The sequence below is a fragment of the Pezoporus occidentalis genome, unplaced genomic scaffold, assembly GCF_034315485.1.
Source record: "Pezoporus occidentalis ecotype Australia unplaced genomic scaffold, CSIRO_AGI_Poc_V1 ctg2, whole genome shotgun sequence".
In the NCBI taxonomy this organism is placed as follows: Eukaryota; Metazoa; Chordata; class Aves; order Psittaciformes; family Psittacidae; genus Pezoporus; species Pezoporus occidentalis.
In genome coordinates this window covers 19,632,324-19,651,914 of record NW_026913855.1, presented here as the reverse complement: position 1 = coordinate 19,651,914, position 19,591 = coordinate 19,632,324, and positions in this window count along the sequence as shown.

The window sequence follows — 19,591 nt, the reverse complement described above, 5'->3', positions numbered from 1 at the left end:
AGTAAAACAATCAAGACTGATGCTATGCCAAAAGGTGAAGATACTGTAGTGATAGTTCACTTTAAAACTAGTTATCTAGTGTCCTTTCAAAAGCCAAGTAATACTGGCAGTAGAGAATATAACGAATGATACTGCATAACTTAAAATCTCCTGGAATAGCTGGAAGTAGCTAATGAAAATGGAAAAAGAACACAGTTATGCCTTCTGAAAGAAACAGTGACAGAACAGAAGCAGAACCTCACAAAATGCACACATCAAAGTTACCACTTAGGTCTGGGTGTTTATGCATGTTAACAGGTATAAAAGAAAAAAAAAGGAAATCACTGTAATGGATAATGGCTTGTATGTAGTGGCTTGCAGTATATAGCACACCCCATATAGAAGGAAGATATATCTTTTAGGCTTTCTCCAAACAATACCAACTTCTCTTACCACCTAGATGCTTAGGCATTATTAGGCATAAAATTTGAATGCAGGAATAAGCATTGCAGGATTAGCACTTTCCCATTCTCTCTAGTGAGACCATCATAGACCTTGCATCATGTTAGCTGTGTAGCTGTTCAATTCAGCTCTGATATGAGTGCTCTGTGCTGATACATCATACCACTATTTTTTAAAGATTATTTTTCTCTATTGTTCTTTCCTCTTGCTAGCTAGACACATATTCATTATGTAAAAATAAATATGCTCTGCATATTTTGATTCCATGATGAAACACAAAGTTTTCAAATGAATGAATGCATACTGGTTATACGTCTTCTCTGCAGCAGTGTTTCACAACACTGTTGACAAGTCACATCATTTCCAAGGTTCTTAAAAGCAGTTAAAATAATGTTCATACTAGCAATAATTAGCAAACAGACTATATGAATAATCACATTCATTCCCACAAAGATTTCTTGTTTTCACAGACCAATCCATTACCTGCTTCAATGAACCGTCTTGTTGTTAATTTGCAGGGCTTTCACCCCTAGGTGATGGAAATACCTGCCCTCTTCCTAGTCCCCCATTAAGTATGGTTTTCAGTAATATGTATAATTCATGAGAAAAATTTGTTTGTCAAGCATTCCAGACAGGTCACTTAAATCCTAGATCAATTGATAATGTTCACACCAACATGGCCTGGAATGAAAATAACCCTTATACTGACTTCAGTATTTCCTTTAAACTAATGAATTGGGCTTCAACTTTTAAAGATGCATAGGAATCATTATTACTTTAAATAAAGATTAGCAACAGAGCTTTTTGGAAAAAAAAAAAAGGATTGCTACTCTGAATGCACTTCTTACAATGCTAGCAACAAATACAATGTATTGTCACAAACACATTCTGCCTTTTTTTTTTTGTAGCAGCAGCAGTATGTGGGAAGCTGAATGGGGAAGACAGTCCATGAAGCTTTTAGCTTCTAATGCATCAGGGGAGAATCTACCTGGAACAGTGAAGTTGTCATTTAGCATACATTGAGGGTCCAGACTGAAAATTCCATCCCATTACATCTTTTCTCTGTCCCAACAAGAATCTCCTACCCTGTACAACTTGAAATGTCATGACCAAAATCTAAATATAAGCACCCTTGACAGCAGTTAAAATCAACTGCATATATTACCTTTTCTTGTAGCTAAAGGGTCTGCTTTCTGCTTTCATGATTCTTTTTCCCTTATGCATCTTTATGCTAGCATGGAGCAAAAATGCAATATTTCTGTTCAACATTGGATACTTCATGAAGAATGCAAAAGAGAGCACTGTGCTAACTTTGAATTTTCGTATATGATCTCCTGGGTGTACTTATGTCAGTGAGCAGTTTCCCAGTGATGTCTATAGAACCAAGATTCTAACTAGGGCTTGTTCTGAAAGAGTCAATTCAGTGTACTTTGATGTACGTTAAAATTCTGAATTTGTGGAAATTATATATCAAGAATTTTATCATCTCGTCTTCCCAGTCACACATTCATAACTGTATTTGATTTATTCTTCCATTTATATTTAAAACTAGCAGCCAGTACTCTGTATCCAGTCAGGGTAAACAAGTCTGAGTACTACAGTGCCCACATATAATTAAAAAATAGATATATGTAAATGTGACATTTTAGTGAACAGGTGTAAATATATCAGTCTGCTACAAGCTAGCATTTCCTGCTCATAAATATTATTCCCTTATTGCTCTGCACTCACTGTGCTTAATCCTGCACGAATTATGATGTTTGTTGTGACGTTTTGTAATGTACAGAACTTTATACAAATGTATGCAGAGAGCTGTGGTGTTTGCATAAATACTTCTGACTAAATGAATACTAAAAAAAAATAAAGTTTCACCAGTCTTACATTAACGAGCATGTCTTTGTATTGCACTCTGCAAACCTAAAATTTACCTTTTTACTTAGGTCATCAACAATGCTCACCGAGCCATACTTTCATAAACAGCCACTTGCTGAACTCTCATGCAGACCAGTAGAAGTCAGGCTACATCCTTTCACATATCCTGCTGTTGAGCTGTTTGTACTTAGGCCCATAGGGGCTTTCACCTTTTTGTTTTCAAATTCAATCTGTTTTCTTTCTTCAGGTGACATATGTCTCACCTGAATTTGTCGTATTAATAAGTAAGTGCTTGGCCTGGCTTAGTCACCCAAGCACTCTCTCCTGGAAATGGAGATGATGGGCACCTCTCCCAGGGCTTAATTCGCTGTTTTCCAGAAAAACAGTCTAGGCAAGTGGGATGACTCATACCGAGGAGGTACTCACCCATTGACTGCACAGGCAGATGAGAGACCTAGCATCAACTTGATGCTGAATTTTTTGTTGTTTACCTTAAAGGTTTAGATGAGGTGAATCCTGCTCCAAAATATTATTTTTTTTCCTTCTTCATGCTTTTGGTATATATTTGATAAAAGTCACTCTAAGTTGGCAGCTTGCTATTTTCCTGTTTCATAGAGTCACTGCTCATGCAGGTCTGTATGTGTGCTACGCATTAACGTAGGGGTGAGAGCGTTAAACTCTGTGGTCTGAGTCACTGAGGTTGTCAGACAAGATGATCTGTTCTAGCTGTGAAGTCCATCAGGCAATGGAACCTCACTTACACTCCAGCACAGCATTGGCTCAGCATTTATAAAACAGCAGTTCATAATGATAAAGTAAGGAAAATTAAAGTGAGGGAGAGATGGATGACTGCTTTCCACCTTTTGAAATAAGACCTGCACGAATGTGTGGCATAGATGAGGATTTGTAGCTGCATGGCTTCCCAGACACAAGAATGATGTGCTTGTAGTTATTACTTACTTTCAGTGGTACAGAAAAAAGAATAAACTCATATGTATTGTGCTTCTGACTGTCTTTTGAGGGATAAGCAACTTTATCTTCCAGGACAACTAAACACTGAGTTACATCACAAAATTCCCATCTACCTGGTTTTAACTCTGCCTACATGTTTACATGCTTATGGTTAACATAAACAGTTGTCCTATCTCAGGGAGCAGTTTCATGAAATGCTGCCTTTGGCTGTGAAACTGTTTTAAGAAATTCCTGAAGCCAGATTTTTCTCAGCTGTGCCCCTAAACTGGAAACTGCCTTACTGACTACACAACATAGGCAGTGATCTTAAGCAAGGCATGGTCCTGGTCCTGATGGGAAAGCCCTTGGCTTCTGTTGCCCCAGGAAAACAAGGGGATCATGGCTCAGCAGCTACTGCTGGTGGAACATTTCCTAGCACCTCCTGACCCAAGCAGCTGCAGCAGCAGCAAGCCTGGCTTTCCCAGAGTTTTTTTCTGCCAGCACATCTGCCCCTTCGTACAACTGGAGCCCTGGATCCTTAATCTCATGATGACAGATGCCCGTTTTGCCTGTGCTGCAAAGAAGCCTTGAGCCAGCTCTACCAGGAAATGATTGCAAGAGTGAGAATTTAAGGCTTTGACAGGGTGAATGATCAAACATTTTGTGCAGGAAGAATATCACGTGCTCATGTATGGGGATACAAATTGCAAAGAGCACATTCTTGTTTATGCTGGATACATGAAACCTGTATTTGCATGCATGGAAGACAGGATGGTTGCATGTGATGGACAAAGCTGGTACCAAGGCAGATACCTGAAGTATATTCTTCAGACATGTTCTTCATCTGGTGTAAACTGGTATAGCTACCTCCTCTTTAATGAACTGATGCCTGCTTCTACCAGCTGGCTCTGATATAGTTATATTTTAAATGTCATGCTGTACTGTTTGTTGAGAATATCAAAAACGTTAGCTTGTTTCTGTCTTGGGTTTTTGTCTTCATTAAACTTCTAGCTACATGAACATTTCATTACCAAGACCTCAGATCATTCAATCACTTAATGAGGGGCTACATGCAGACTTAGATACTCAGTTTATTTCCTGATGTCTAAACAAATCTAAGCTGTCTGTTTGTATATGAAAGAACTGTCCCCTTATTGCTAGCAGAGGTAAGATCTGCAGGCAGGAGCTGTCTTTCTCTTCTATTTGCCCATTGACCAGGCAAATTCTTTTTATTGTGTTGTGGTTGTGCCTAGAGGCTAGGTCATGGATCAGGGCCTCCCTGTGCCAGACGTTATACAGAGGCTTGACAAACAGTTTTTACCCCCAAAGCCTGCTGATTTATACAACCCTCCACATACATAAATAAGTTTGGCTATCAAGGTGTCCTTGTTCTACAGGGATGTTGTTTATGTCAAATGTTGTATTGAATTGTCCCTATGCTCAGACAAGCACATGCAGGTCAACATGGACCAGCCTGTTACTGTAGTAGGGTCCTTCTTGCTTATGTCCCCATTGTGTCAGGAAGCTGGGGGAATGCGTATAACTAGGTCTGCGTTAGCAAATGATGTAGCATTGTAGAGTGGACGAATGGAGTGATACAGCTGGTGCTGAGGACCCAGCACCTGTGCCATGTGAATTTTGGGAAGGTTTCTCTTAGAATAGCTCTGATGTACCATAGAGGTGGAAGTGCAGCTTCTGGTACAGTTTCACCCAAAAGGAGTCCAGTTTATGTCTCTGAGATGGCTCCACACTTAGAGAGTGGTACATGACACTGATGGCAAGATTTGCTTTGTAAGTGCACATGTGACTCTTATTTAAAGTCTAATTAGACAGTCGTGGAGGCTCTGCCCAGTTCAGGACACAAACAAGGCTCTCCTGATTATACAGTGTCCTTAGCACCCTCTTTAACTGAGAAAAGCACATGCAAAGTGGTCGGCTGTATATAATGGAGAAAAGCACTCATTTCCTTGACTGTCTGAAATAGAGAAGGCAGGAAACAATGTTTTATGTCATATAATGTATTTTTCATTATATATTTTATATTGCACATTACATAATATACCTATTTTATATGTTTATTGTATATTACAAGTATGCATGCATATTTTTGTAGAAAGGACTTTCCTTCAGCAAAACATGGAAAAAACTAAGGTCTGATCCTACCAAGGTCAACCTGCATTTCTACAACAGAAATAATGTACCACAGTATTTTACAAAGAGATATCTTTGATCTTTTTTGTCTGGAAAACACATGAAATAATTGTGGGTCTGTTGTTAACACTGGCAAAAAAAATATTGGCAATCTTCAGAGTTTAATCTGACAATAAGATGCACAAGTTAATTCCTAAATGGGTTTAACTGATTAGCTGTACTTTTTCTCCCCAGGAAACTGTTTCATACGGCACCATGACATCACTGAAGATTAGACGCAATGTCATATAAACCTGTAGGAAGCCCTTCTTTTAAATCTTGGTATTTCTGAAGGTTTTTTTAGTATTAAAATTATTGTATGTGTAACTTAAGTAAAAGTTAGCTTTGACGAAGGGAAAATGGTTCTCTGCATATTGGCTTTAAATGCAGCATATGTTTGAAAATATTTTCTCTTTCAGCTATCAGTGAAGGAAAGCAGTCCCAGGTTATATCAGTGTCATATGGAGACAAAATACATTTCCAAACAAGAGCAAAAGCTTTTTATCATCAAAATGGCCTAGCTCTCTGCATATGGAGAGATGAGGTCTAAAACAAGCAACCCATAAAATCCAATCCTGTTCACAATATGACACAATAAACATTATTCTATAGTCTTTCAAGGTCCCTACCATGAAGTGGTCAAACAGTTGGGGTATCCTTGCCAGTGCTTTCTTGAGACAGGGCCAAATGGACACCAGCTCAGGAGAGTAAACTCCAAGCATGTATCAGGTTTAGATTTATCCCTACAATTGTATGAAGAATCAGTGGATCAGATTTCAGCTTCAGCCACTTTATTTGGAGAGAAGTAGGTTAAAAACCAGCAGGTGGTAAAATGACAGCTGTGGAAAAATGAGCCACAAAACTGTCCACAAAAAAATTAACTTGATTCCCTATTTTTCTCTCATTTTTTAACCCTTTGACCTTTCAGTATTCCAATAGGACATCAGAGACCATAATGGGGTAAATACCAGATACTCTAGGAAGCAGTGTGGCATAGTATTTTTATTTACTGTTTATTTGAAATATTGTGCTCTATGCCCAGCAGGTCCTCAGAGGGCCATCAGGAATCTGAATGACTCCTACATCGCCTGCTTAACAGCCACCTGGAGATAGAAATAATACATACAGTGTGAATGTTTTCAGTTTTCCTTTCTAGTTTCTTGTGAGAGGAGCTAAACTCTAGGCCTTTGTCAGATATGCTGCTGAGAACTTTTGATGTAAACTGCTATAAGCTTTGGTACACGGCCTGTTCCTTACCTAACAAGAAATAAAAAGGTAAGGGGTCCAGATATCCTACTCAGCACGTAGTTCTTAATCTTCCTGGCTCCCTCAAAGTTTGGGTCTTTCCACCATTACAGTCTGCTTGTCCCAAAGCATAAGAAAATCATGGGCTGATATTTTGTCTTAGCTTAGGCATTATCCAGTCTCTTGGGTGATAAGTAATCCTGTGGAAACGTCAATAATGGCAAATAACCCAGCGCTGCATCATGGAGAAACAACTGTGAAGAAACAAAAGGGAAGCAAGAAAATAACGCTTCTAACATTATTCATTCTGTTCAACCATGTCAGCCCAGTTGGGTGCCTCTTCTGTTATTCCTCACCTGTGCACAATTTTGGAGGTGGGAACTGTTGCCATCTGTCCGTGGTAGAGTAAGGCTTATTATACATAAGCTTCATGATATGAAGCATACTTTGTTATGGAGTGCATCGAGATCCTTGCATGCTGTGTAAGTTAAATATATTAGTATTACACTTCTGTGTCTTTGTTACACATATCAAGGACCAGCTTTGCTAATTGTATTTTTCCTGTCCTTGTGTGGTCATGGTCAAGGGTAAGATTTGGTTTATATGTTGGGTGGAATAAAAGGGTAGTGAGGCGGAACATAGCTAAGTAAAATTCCTTTATGAACTTATTTTAATTCAGTATATCATATCCTGACACAGAAAGTTACACATTAACCAGACTTGTGACTACATGCTACTTTAATTGTTTTTATTTGGCACTCTGTATAGCCAGAGGCTTTTTCTATGTATTAATAAACATTACATTAATTTTCCATTGTTCCTGGATTTAAGATATCAGAGGTCAAACCAAAGCCTCACAGATCCCCCTGGAAAACAAGACCAAACAAAAATGCCATGTTGTATCAGGAAGTGATGTCAGTAGCTGGAGTTTTGCTTCCAAACTTCTGTGTTTTACTTGACTTGCAAAGCTGTTTTCCTGTGCAAGCCCATAGGCTTAATACTTGTGGGAATGACTGAGGACAAACATCTTGCAGTTTTACTGACTATCAATGCATCATCCTTTGACACACTATTAACAATCTGTTGACCTACGTAAAAATTGGAGTTTCAGGAAAAAAGAAGATGTCCCATGTCTGCTTATCGATAAAATGCTCACGCTGCATAGATACATGAGTATATTGGATCGAGCTGCTCATAGTTAACACATTCAAGAGCCTACTTATTGTCAATATCTGACCCAAAACCAATGATTCATGTTCCAAAGAAAATGCTGCTTTTATATTTTTCCACTAGTCCAGTCTCTCACCACAGACCCAAGCTATTCCCCCAGCTACTGCTCTACATCTGGGTGACATGAGAGATAATTGCAGGACGCTTACAGTCCTGATAAACTATGGTTTCCCTTGCTCTGCAGCCCTTTGAAGTTGCAGACAGTTTCATGATAATTGATAATCTAATCTCTTCTGAGCCTGTTTTTTTCCTTTTTTTTTTTTTTTTGAAAGAAAAGGCTGCTCTGAAACAGCAAGAAGGGGAAATATTACAGGATAAGTATTGATTGCTATATGCAGAGGTCACTGTGTGGGGTTTACACTTTTATCACAAGGTTCTTGTGAAAGGTGAAGTTTTGGCAAGATCCTAATAATAACTGTGGAGTGCTAGTTAAATACAAGGGGCAGGGGGAGGAAAATGATTTTTTATTCTTAGTACCTCAAGGCTATACACGGCAATTACTATTGCAGAGGCAATAAAGAAGTTGTTAATTACAGGTTTTATACCCTTGTAGCCCAAAGTAAGAATGAAAGGACTAAAGGTTACAAGTGGCACTGAAGAAAGAAAGAAGGACAGAAGAATTGCTAAAGATTTTTTTTTCATGTGCAGTGAAACAAGTTACTTAAGTTACAGTGGGATAAGGTATGACAGAGGAGCAATTACAGTTTGATCAGGATAAACACTTGAAATCTTACTTAGGGTATAATTTGCCTTAGTTGCTTTTGTATTTTTACTGTGATGCATGTTTATCTAAAAACTCCACATTACAGAATCATAGAATCATAGAACAGTTAGGGTTGGAAAGGACCTTAAGATCACCTAGTTTCATTGACTGTTATTGTCCACTGGAGCAAAGCCAGCGCATAAGGACAATGTGAAAAATGTATATTAGTGTGTCTCAGCTCTAAATATGTTTTGGAGTTACTTTAGTTACTTCAGTTATTTCAGTGTCTGAAATTCTGGACAGTGGTTTTGTCGAGACTTTCTCTGTAAGTACAGGAGAAATGTGGAACAGTTTCCTTCACAGACATAATGAAGTGGAACAGTTTACTTCACAGACATAATACAAAAAAGCACAGACGGTAAATATCTGTGTATTTAGCAGAGGCAATTTGTTTGAAAACGAGAAAAGTTTCCGTTCCGTTCCATTGGACTAACTTATCCTTCAAGATAAGTGTTATTCATGAGAATTTGTAATACTGTACAATATGTTAACTAGGGGCATGCAATTTTCTGAATGCTGACAGGGATAAATATATGCGCCTGCACACACACAAAACTCACACATACTTAATGAGAGCAAAATTAAAGTCTTCTGAAACAAAGCTGATTGATTAAAACTTAACAGACCCACACAAATATGAACACTAATACACATGGCTCATAAAGTACGTTTAGACCACATCTTTAAAAGGGCAATGCAAACACTAATTTCTCACCAGACCCTTAACTGTTCCAGATGAGAAATGGGATAACTGGTTAGTCAAAGGTATAGCTGGCTTCAGGAGCATTTCCTCTTTCCCTTGCCTTTTCTTCCCTGATGGCCCAACTTTGCAAATTAGAGCTCTTTAACTTTGAGCCAGACTGTATTTTCAGATTACTGGAAATGACAACATTGTTTGACCTTATCCATCCTCACCCTGCTGGCCTTTAAAGTAAAGAACAGAGTAAGAAGAGTTGTATAGAGCTGACTACACTGGCTTTACACCTTTTGAGAATTCATCCATTTCATTACACTCAGCATGGTTGGTTGTAAAATTGGACTTAGGCAGTGATTTATTTGCAAAAAAATCAATAAAGTTGAATTTGACAAGGAATAGGTCTTATAAGCCAGATGGAATTGGATACAACTGGGAAATAGCGTGATACTCCAGCATTCTCCTTTTTAATTCCTCTTCCTTCTCTCTTCTCTGATCTTTTAGATGTGTGTCAGTGCCTTATTTGTAAGTATTTAGATAATACAGACATTACTGCTGCTCTTTCTACTTTACCATCACCTCTTCTATCACAACAGTTGCTGTAACTGTGAAGAGATCCTGATTTCCAGCAGGTGATATTTCTCTACCCTCCTATTACCTACTCCTGTTGTGTTCCTGTCTTCTTCAGACTGTATTCTGCAGACTTCTTAGGGCACCAGGCACATGAGTTTCTGGGGACTCTTTTTCAAAAGAAAATGGAAAGAAGTATTTGGTCTTTTGCTGTATAGTTTGGTGAGAACTGTAGTTCCCTGGGAGCCTCTGGACACCTGCAAATCAGATGTTGGAGCATTATGCATGCACAGATACTTTGTTTAGACCACCTGCAATGAGTTTAGAGTGTCCTGGAGGTCTTCAACCCACTACACATGAATATCAAAGTTGGTCTGTAACAATGCTGCAGATCTGAGATTGCCTGGAACTTTCAGACTTGCTGTACAAGAGCTCTGTGGCTCTCTTATCTCTTCCCATACCTCTGCCCAGGATAGACATAGTTCCCTATTATTTTTATTCTTTCTCGGATCTGTCTGTTATGATGTCATCTTCATTTTCTCTTCCTACTCTCTGTGCTTCCATATTGTTTCATTTACTTCCAGCTCCAAGCATTGGGAATTGCTCTCATCCCGAAGTGATGTGAGGAAAATCCTGAGTGTAGTAAGCCTCCCACATTTTATACATAAGAGAATAATAAGCAGAAAAAAAAAAAACCAACCAACCAAACAGAGCTCAAGAAATCCACTTAGCTTAGGCATGCAAAATCAAATTGTTTTGACTTTGAGAGCAACATTCCCCTTTGGAATTCTCTTGTACGTACTATTTTTCTTCCAATGCTTGTCTTTTTCTCTGTTTCCTTTTTCCCTCTGTCCATATTCTTGACTGCTCACATTTACACCCCAACCCCACTCTCCCATTCCATTTTCCCCATTCTGTTACAGATCATAGACATAATTTGAACTATCTGAGGGATAGCAAACAAGGGCAACTAAACGTGCTGACTGATTGACCTCGATTAGCCATTCTGTAGAAAACGCGTGGCATCTGTGTCTTTTATCTCAGAGATAGGAATTACTATGGAAAATTGTTAGCTACCACTGTGGCCCGTGTCAGAGCCAGGTAAGGAAGCACGTAGTAGCTTTATGCAGATAAAACTTCCAGTGTGCCTGATTTTCTATTGTCTTTCTATTTTCTATTGTTTCTGGCCAGAATTCTATCCCATTTTTTCTAGGAATTCTATAAAGCAATAAAACATCTTTCCCCATGACTGTGCTTACTCATTTTAAATATGTGACTTTTAAGAACATGATGAGGGTGAGGGGTAAGGTGGGAGAAAATGCTGCACTTGATCCGTTAAGGCACCAAACATGCAGGAAATAAAAGCAGAAGTAGGATGCTTTTTTCCTCCACCTCAAGAGAACTTCTGGGTATGTTTATGGTACTGATGTTTTTCTTCTTAATTTAATATGTAGGTTGATCCTAGTTTCTTGGAAAGATTGAATGTCTTTTATTTTCAGAATTAAAAGTTTCTTTCCTGTCTTGCTTGTTTTCCTTAGTAGTATTTTTATGTCTGTTCATAATGTCCTTTCTAGTGGGTACTGTTTCTTCTGTGACATCTGCTCTAGCTGTGACAGGGCTTATTTTGATTGAACTTTGGCAAATAGCTGAGTGGTGAGCAAAAGTACTTTTAAAATTGTCTCCTTTTCTAAAGAGCTTCTATATAGTGTTGCATTTTGTTTTTATTCTTTTTTTTAAACTGCACATTTTATTAATACATTCAGCAGATTTCATGTCCCATGGGGACAACTTGTATCTGTTAGGTTGAGACCTACAACCATCTTTCAAGTTAAAAATTACAGCCAAGTTTTACACTTACTCTTTGGTGCCTGCAAATGAATTACATGAGATCTGTTAACTGAGTAATCTGAGTTGCAGCTACCCATCATAAAAATGTATAAGTAGTGTTGGTTTTGTCTATATCTGAATGAAGGGTTAAAAACCCCAAACCTTTTTGTGGGTGGATAGCACAACTTTCAGTCATAATGTACATGATGAAGAATTATATACATGTGTTAAGTATGCATTAAATATCTGTAGTTCAGTCTATTTAAAAATAGCTAAGGTAAAACTATATGAATTCAGCCTGGACTGAATGCAAAGAGAGAAAGAGAAACTGTAGTCCAGTCTGTCACCCTGTCCATTACTAATCCTTTTGTATCTATGTATTACAGCTCATATGGTATGTAGGATCTGAGACCTCAGAAGCTGTTTGACTCACAGGGAGAGCTGGTCAGGTAATGCCACTGACTGTGCGCTGTTATGCTGTCCTTCTTGGTGTTTTGTTAAACCCTGTGGACAAACTGGCATTGTTACCCACCTATGTCTCAGGAGCATGCTACATCTATGCATTGAAGAGAAGAATGTGATCTTGAATGCGATCTTGAATGTTGCAATTGCTGTGTCTTTGTAAGTTTAAAGTACACACTTGAGATTTCTTTCTTCAGGTTCAGCAAACACCGGTCTTGGAAACATTTCAGCTTCCCTTCATATAAATCCTCAAATTTATCTTTTCTTGTAACGAAGGATTTAATAAATATCAGTCTGTAGCTCCTTTTGTTGTCAAAAGAAACATTATCATTTCATTACCTATGAACTGATGATTATGTGGGCTACAGTTTTGGATAATATAAGTGTACAATTGCAAAGAGAATTACTATTTGCTCATGTGAATATGAGAGCTATGGACAAACACTGTCAGCATTTACATCTACACCCAAATGACTGGGTATTTTGTAATATAGTATATGCACATCTAGATGATATGAGTGTTCCATATGTATAACAGAACCAAGAATGTGTATGAATTTGCCTAGCACATGAGAGTTTCAGATCACTTTCCTTTAATACTTATGATGGGTTTGCTGTGTTTTTCCTGTGTAGTTGCACTAGAGGCAAATATAGGCACAGAAAATTTTGCATGCTAACGTGAAATTGATATGTGACTATGGAGGCTTTTATTAATATGGATAAGGTAATTTCTTTCCTGGGAAATCCCATTTAATGTTCTTCAGAAACTACAGTGGTAGCAAACACTTTAGGATGATCAGAAAAGAGAATTTTGCCATTATTTTGTAAGTAAATAATATCTGTAAAAGCTTAGATTAAGAGTAATCAAGAATTTGCCAATCAATAGCTGAATTAGAGATACTGATTAGCAAATCAATCAGAAGCAATGTTTTTAAGAAATGAAAAACACTTGAGATTTCATATGTCATTCTTATTTCTGTAGACACCATGGGCCACCTAGTCACAACATACTTATGGTAATGATTCCTGCAGTATTCATTAGAAAAATATACCTGGGAAAAAAACTGTGTTATTTCATTCATGTCTATCACTCTCTATTTCATGTAGTAACATGATATGGTTCTTCCCCTTTTGAGTATTTTATTCATACTGCCTTAACTCACACTGCCTTCCTTTTGGCCTTCTTTCTCACATCTTATTCCTTCCATGTCCATAGGGAAAGGAGATTCATTATTGTGAGTTTCCATATTCTGATCTGTAACAAGGGGCCTGTATGTCTATGGGTGGTGTGAGATACACAGAGGAACTGCGGCTTTCAGAGCTACTTCTCTGCAGCAGAGCAAGCAGCAAATGCTCTGTGGGGAATAAACTCAGGTTGGCTGTCCTAAACTATTACTCTAATACTAAATTCCTTTTAGTTTATCCTGCATCTTAAGTAGGTAGGTAGAATTGATGTAATTTGATAGCCAGGATATTCACAGGAATGACCTACACATAGAGGACAGAGTCTGTAAACAAAATTGCATTTTGTTCATTAGTTACAGTACAAATCAATTCTGGGTAACAAAGACATCCTCATAAGACATTTTTTTCATACCACTATCATCAAGGTGAACCTTAAAATAGTTGTGTGATATACACATATAATAATAAATTATTAACCATTCAGAGATAAACTGAATCCATTCAGGAACATCCAGCTGCTACTTATCAAAAGCATGTTCTGAAATTATGAGTAGGTAACCTTTAAAATTACATCATTATACTAGTGGGTAGACGAATTAGATCTAGTTATACCTTCTTCACTGAGGTTATTCCTAAATACACTGTATGCGATCTACAGGAAGGGTACTCTCTTGTATTTTGAAGGCTTGGAAACATGAATTTCTAAGAGGATTACACCAGGGGTTTCTGTAATTCATTTTCTTCTCTGACAATGACTGGCATGTATTCACAAGTGCGTGTTAAATGTGATAAATTTGTAAGCTAGATTCCAAGTCAATCAATTAGGTACATGAGGGCTGCTGATCTTGGATTACTTGTGCTCTAGATACATTTCTATGAGCTCTGCATGCACTAACAATTTGTTAAATGGTGGAAAAGCAGCAAAGCACGTTTTGGTGATCACTCCAAAAATCATTCTGAGACAGGTCAGATGAAAATGTGCTTGAAATTAGCAATGTAGAATCCTTCAGATAGATCAATGACACTATCTATGGGTTAGAGGAACTACTATGCTATGTGGGTTAGAGGAAGCAGCCTAGCAGAAAAAGGAAACTTTCAGGACTGATATAAATAAAAAAAGGGTTCAGGAAACTCTGGCAAAGTAAAGTGACAACACATATCTGGGCAAGAACATCAAGTTCTAATGGCTCAGTACATGAATCAGGAATGGGAGAGTTCAGAGGAAAATGCTACATGTAGTAGAACTCAAATTGTGTATATTAGGGGTTTCAAAAGAAAAGGCTTACACAGATGTAAGAGAAATGGCATTGCTTGAAGTCTTCCCTTTCGAAAAAAAAATAGAAAAAGAAAAAGCTGGGAAAGCTGGATATGCCCAGAATCAGTTTTAGAATACAGATAAATTACAGCTAATCAAAAGCAGCAAGGTAAAGCGAGTGATTGGTACATTTACCTGTTTTTCACTAACAGCATTAATTTTCAGAGCTGTAACACCTTTATAGAGGAACAGAGATATTCGGAGGCCTCAGATGGGCTGCAAACTTTCACTTCTCAGTGAGTCCAGGCTGGGTTTTCTTAGGCACATGTCAAAAAGCAAATGCTCCTACCCTTGCATAATTCAGCTGTGTGGTTTTCTCTCTGCCTCTGCGTGAACAATCCCACTAGAGATACTCTCGCACCTTTCCTGCTCGTGCAGCACCTGTAGCCAGGCCACTTCACAGGAACTCACACCACTGACCACTTTTAATTGGAAGTGAAAGAAAGCAATTCTGAAATAAAACAAAAGCATTGAAGAAATTACAAGCAGTTGCTTGTAATCGCAGCTTAGTGAAAGTGAGATTGCAGTCTCTGAGAGATGAACCAGACCAATAGACAGTGCACAATCAAATAGCCCAAAAAGGAATCATTGCTTATGGTACATAAACTCATCTTTATCTGTCAACAGTGAAAACAACAAGAGGGCTTGCCCTTTTGAAATGTAAACAGAAAATTATGCCTCCAACACAAACACAAGCAGTTAAAGAGGCAGCTTTTATTCCTTCTCACAATGTTCAGGAACATAAGGCAGTAGCACTGATGTGGCTCCACAGCTGTTACCAGGGTAAAGTAGGAATGTAGCCTGCCACATCTGGGGTGACATCTTTGAAGAGGCACTTAATCTGCGGTGCTGAGGTATGCTAAGCCTCTTTGCTTTTCTTTACCAGTTCTCAAGCTAATACTACTCCTGGAGAGCAGTGCTGATTTCAAGTCAATGGGCGAGATGAAAGAACAATTAAGGACAGTGATGCTTTATGCATTGTGGAAAATATAAAGACAGGACAATAGCATAATTCCTTGATCACTCCGGCAGAAGATTTACTTTGCCACACTTTAAAGTTGTAGGTTCCCAGCTTCTAAAACAAAAATGACAGGAATTTTTAATCACTGAGTGTGTGTTTTGTGAATTGAAGGGGGGCATTGAAAGAGTGGAAAATAAAAGGTATCTGCTGCTATTACACTGATGTGTTTCTATTGGATCAAAGCATTTTCTTCTCTGTAGCTCTTCAGAAACAATTTGCCAGTATTGCTAGGCAGGCATTACACAAAGACATCAGGTAAAGAAACACAACAAGCTTTAATAAGTAAGAATGCCTTTATGGCACTATTCCCATTTTCTAATAATTGAAAAACACAGAAGCCAAACCTTTTTTGGTGGCTGCTTAAAAAAAAAAAAAAAGGAAAAAAAAAAAAAAAAGAGAGGCAAGAGAGAAAGAGAAGACAGAAATTCTGATCTCAAATGTCTAGTCCAAAATTTTCTCTAGTTTGGGGAAGGTAACATTTATTCTAAAAGCAGAATAAGATGTTGAGTCTTACACTAGGGTAGCTGGAATTTTCAATCTTCATATCATTCTGCTACACTTTAATTCTGCCACACTTAGTTCTGCCTGGTTGCATTGTGCTAAATTACAAAGTATGGAATTAGGATGTTACAACTTAAAAGTGAGCCCTGCCCTTCAAATAAATGTTGTTTTAGTATTAAAAAGGATATTTTTTATTTCATTTTGAATGGTGAAATGACTTTGGTTTTGAATGTTTTATGATCTTTAAGAGCTGGGTGTATGATACCTAGATGTTACTACCAAAGTTATGAATCTGACTTTATATATGGATGCTTATATATGTATATTCACATGAACATGTGTATCTACTTACACACAGACACATATTCACAAACGGTTTAGACTTCTTTTTCCAGTATAAAATTTTGCCCTTCTAATGTATCTGAGCCTTTAGTACTAATTGAGAGTGCACTATATGGAAGTACTACTGGGACAACATTCTGGTTAGTTAAAAAAAATCTCACCAAAGTAGAAAAGCTGAGAATGAGCCCAGACTGCCACTTTGAACCAAAACTCAAGAGGTTGTTCGGTGATGGACCAAACCTTATGGCTCAGCCTAGACTTTTCCTAAACTATCATGCAAAAGCAACAAAAAGCCTGGTCCTATTCACAGCTCTCAAAAATTACTCTATTTAAAGCAGACATTTCAGATCAGAAATTTCATAAATTTCTAGTAGCTGTGCTTGATTTGAAAAGGCAAATAACCGCAGAATGTCAGAACAGTAAGCCATTTCTTTATTTATGAAAAATTATCATTCAAAATGTGTAATACAGGCCAGAGCCTATGGTGAAGCCTCAGGAGAGTTTTTAAGCATGCTGCTATCAAGTCAGGTTCACTGGAAAAAGTAATCTGGATAGCAGTCTCCTGTTTCCCTTCTGTCTCTGATGGGCTGTGTGACTGTGGACAGGTCATTCAGGATTTGAACCAAAACCCATTAACGTCATGAGAAAGACTCCTGTTGACTTCAGTGATCTTTAGATTGGGATCTGTGTTTCTGCTTCTCACCTGGATGACACTAACTTCCATTATGTGCTTTTGAAAGCTACAGTCTTTCTGTGCTTCAATATTCCCATCTCTAAAGGGTCCTTGAAGGGACAGCCTAATTAGTACTATCTATAATAACATTTTAATATATAGTCTTATTCAAAGACCTAAAAAGATAAATAATAAAACTCCACATAAAAAGTTTGTAAGGATGTCTTAGGAAGGAAAAAAATGAGAAAAAAAGTAATATTTACATCTGAAAAGTTGTTAAAGATCTTTCTAGGCTTATGAGGCAAAAATCAGTCATTTTTTTTCTGCCGTTGTGTTAGGGTTTGTGCATTTAAACTGCTGTTGCTCTGTGGCTGAGGGATGGTGTAGGGGGATGGGGAAGGGAAGCACTGGATGAAAAATACAGAAACCATGTCAGTGTTTTGAGTTGGGATGTGTATCAGGTTTGCTGGACTGGTGCCCAGTGTCCTTTTCAGTTCTGTTTTTTGGTACAGTGTTCTTGTAAGACCTAATTCAGTATGGAATTCACAAAAGCAATTTCTCTCCTGTTCTGATCTTTAGGATATTTTATTCTTTTTAATGCTTAAAAAATATTCTTTTTCTGTTACCTAGCTGGACATGAGGCCAATTCATTCCCCAGAGTTGTAGTACCTTCTACTCACAATGCCAGTTTAAGGCAGTGGCCCTGATAGGAACCACATGCCTAAAACTGGTATCAAGTTTTGAATCTTGTCCAAGAATTTTCTTACTGTAACATATGCTTAGCTCCATGTGAGTCTGGTAGCAATTTGTTAATCATGTCCAAGAGATCATTTTTGCATTATCAGTTCACTTATGCTGCCAATAGATAGAGAACGCAGAGTTCTGTTTTCAGCTGTTTCTCACAGAACAGCAAGAAGGAATCGTGTCACCTGGGTCACTTCAGATGTTCACCTCAGCAGTGAAATAAAACATGAAATTGTAGAATAGGTGGAACTTTTACTAAAATGCTTTGCACAAACAAGTCTTTTATATCTGACATCTTTTGAATTTTCAAGGTACTTGTAAAAATTTAAATAATCCTTTAAAACACAAAGGATTATTCAATGTTATTTTGCCAAATTGAAATTTAGAGTTGATGGGACAATTGTACATCTAAGAATTGCAGAGCTTTACATTTTACAAAATCCAGTGCTAGGAATGTTCTCCAGACACTGAACTATTGGTACACAATAAGGTTAACTTTACAGTTTTTACTTGGGACTAGAAGCAATTCTATCTTTTTGTTGACAAAAATCTGACCCAGAAGCGACTGACAGAGTGGTAATAGAAAGATGCCTGTCTATTCTAGTATTATTTAGTGACAAACTTCCAAGGACTTGTGGCGCTGGGTGCTTGTACATAATCTGTTCATTCTAAAATGTCTGCAGCATTGGGTTTACTCATAAAAGCACTTAGAGCTTCTTGGATTTCACTGGATGGGAAGAATTACTTTTCTCATAGTTTTCAGTGTTCCAGCCAAAATCAGAAACATCAGCAATATATTCAAAGAATTGTAAAGCCAAGTCAAGTCAAATTTTACAGTGCAAAGATACTTCAGAAAAAGCTCACGCTTATGTGAATTACGTAAAACGGCTAAGTTGTAAACCCTCACATGGAAATCCTTTTGCTTGATCACCTTTGTGCTCTGTAAACTTCCAAACAAGCTCTGTTGTATCGATGGCTAATGAGACAGATTAGCATGTCAGTGAACTTAGAAAAAACAGAGGAGAATGGTTTTGACTATGCTTTCTACATCTTCATGCTTCCTACATATTCATATCTCCTATATTACAGATGTCTCTCTGAAAAAGCAGCATTTTGGGTGGAAGGATTAAATTCCTTTTCTTCTTCTTCCCTAACTTTGGAAGCCTTCTTTTTGTCCCTATGTGGAAAAGATAAAAACTATCTACTTTTCTGTATTGCCAAGAACCAGCAGAGCATCGGGCTTGTTGTTCTATTTTGGTTTTTAAGTGGACAGCTGGAAGAAGTAAAAAGACCTTAAAATATCATGCATTAGATATTTAAAATAAGGTGGTGGGTGAAGGGAACAGCAGAGCAGGGCTACACGGAAACTGGGAAAGGCTGCTTTAGAAAATTAAATGGCTTTTGGCTCTGGAAGAGACACATCTGAGTGCTGGTCCCAGCCTGCCTGTGGTAGCTGGCTGCGCGTATGGAACACTGCCGCTTTAAAAATCTATCTACAGGTGCTGTTTCTGTATGGACAAATTATTTTCTATAATTACCCATATTATTTTAAAGAAAAGATCCCC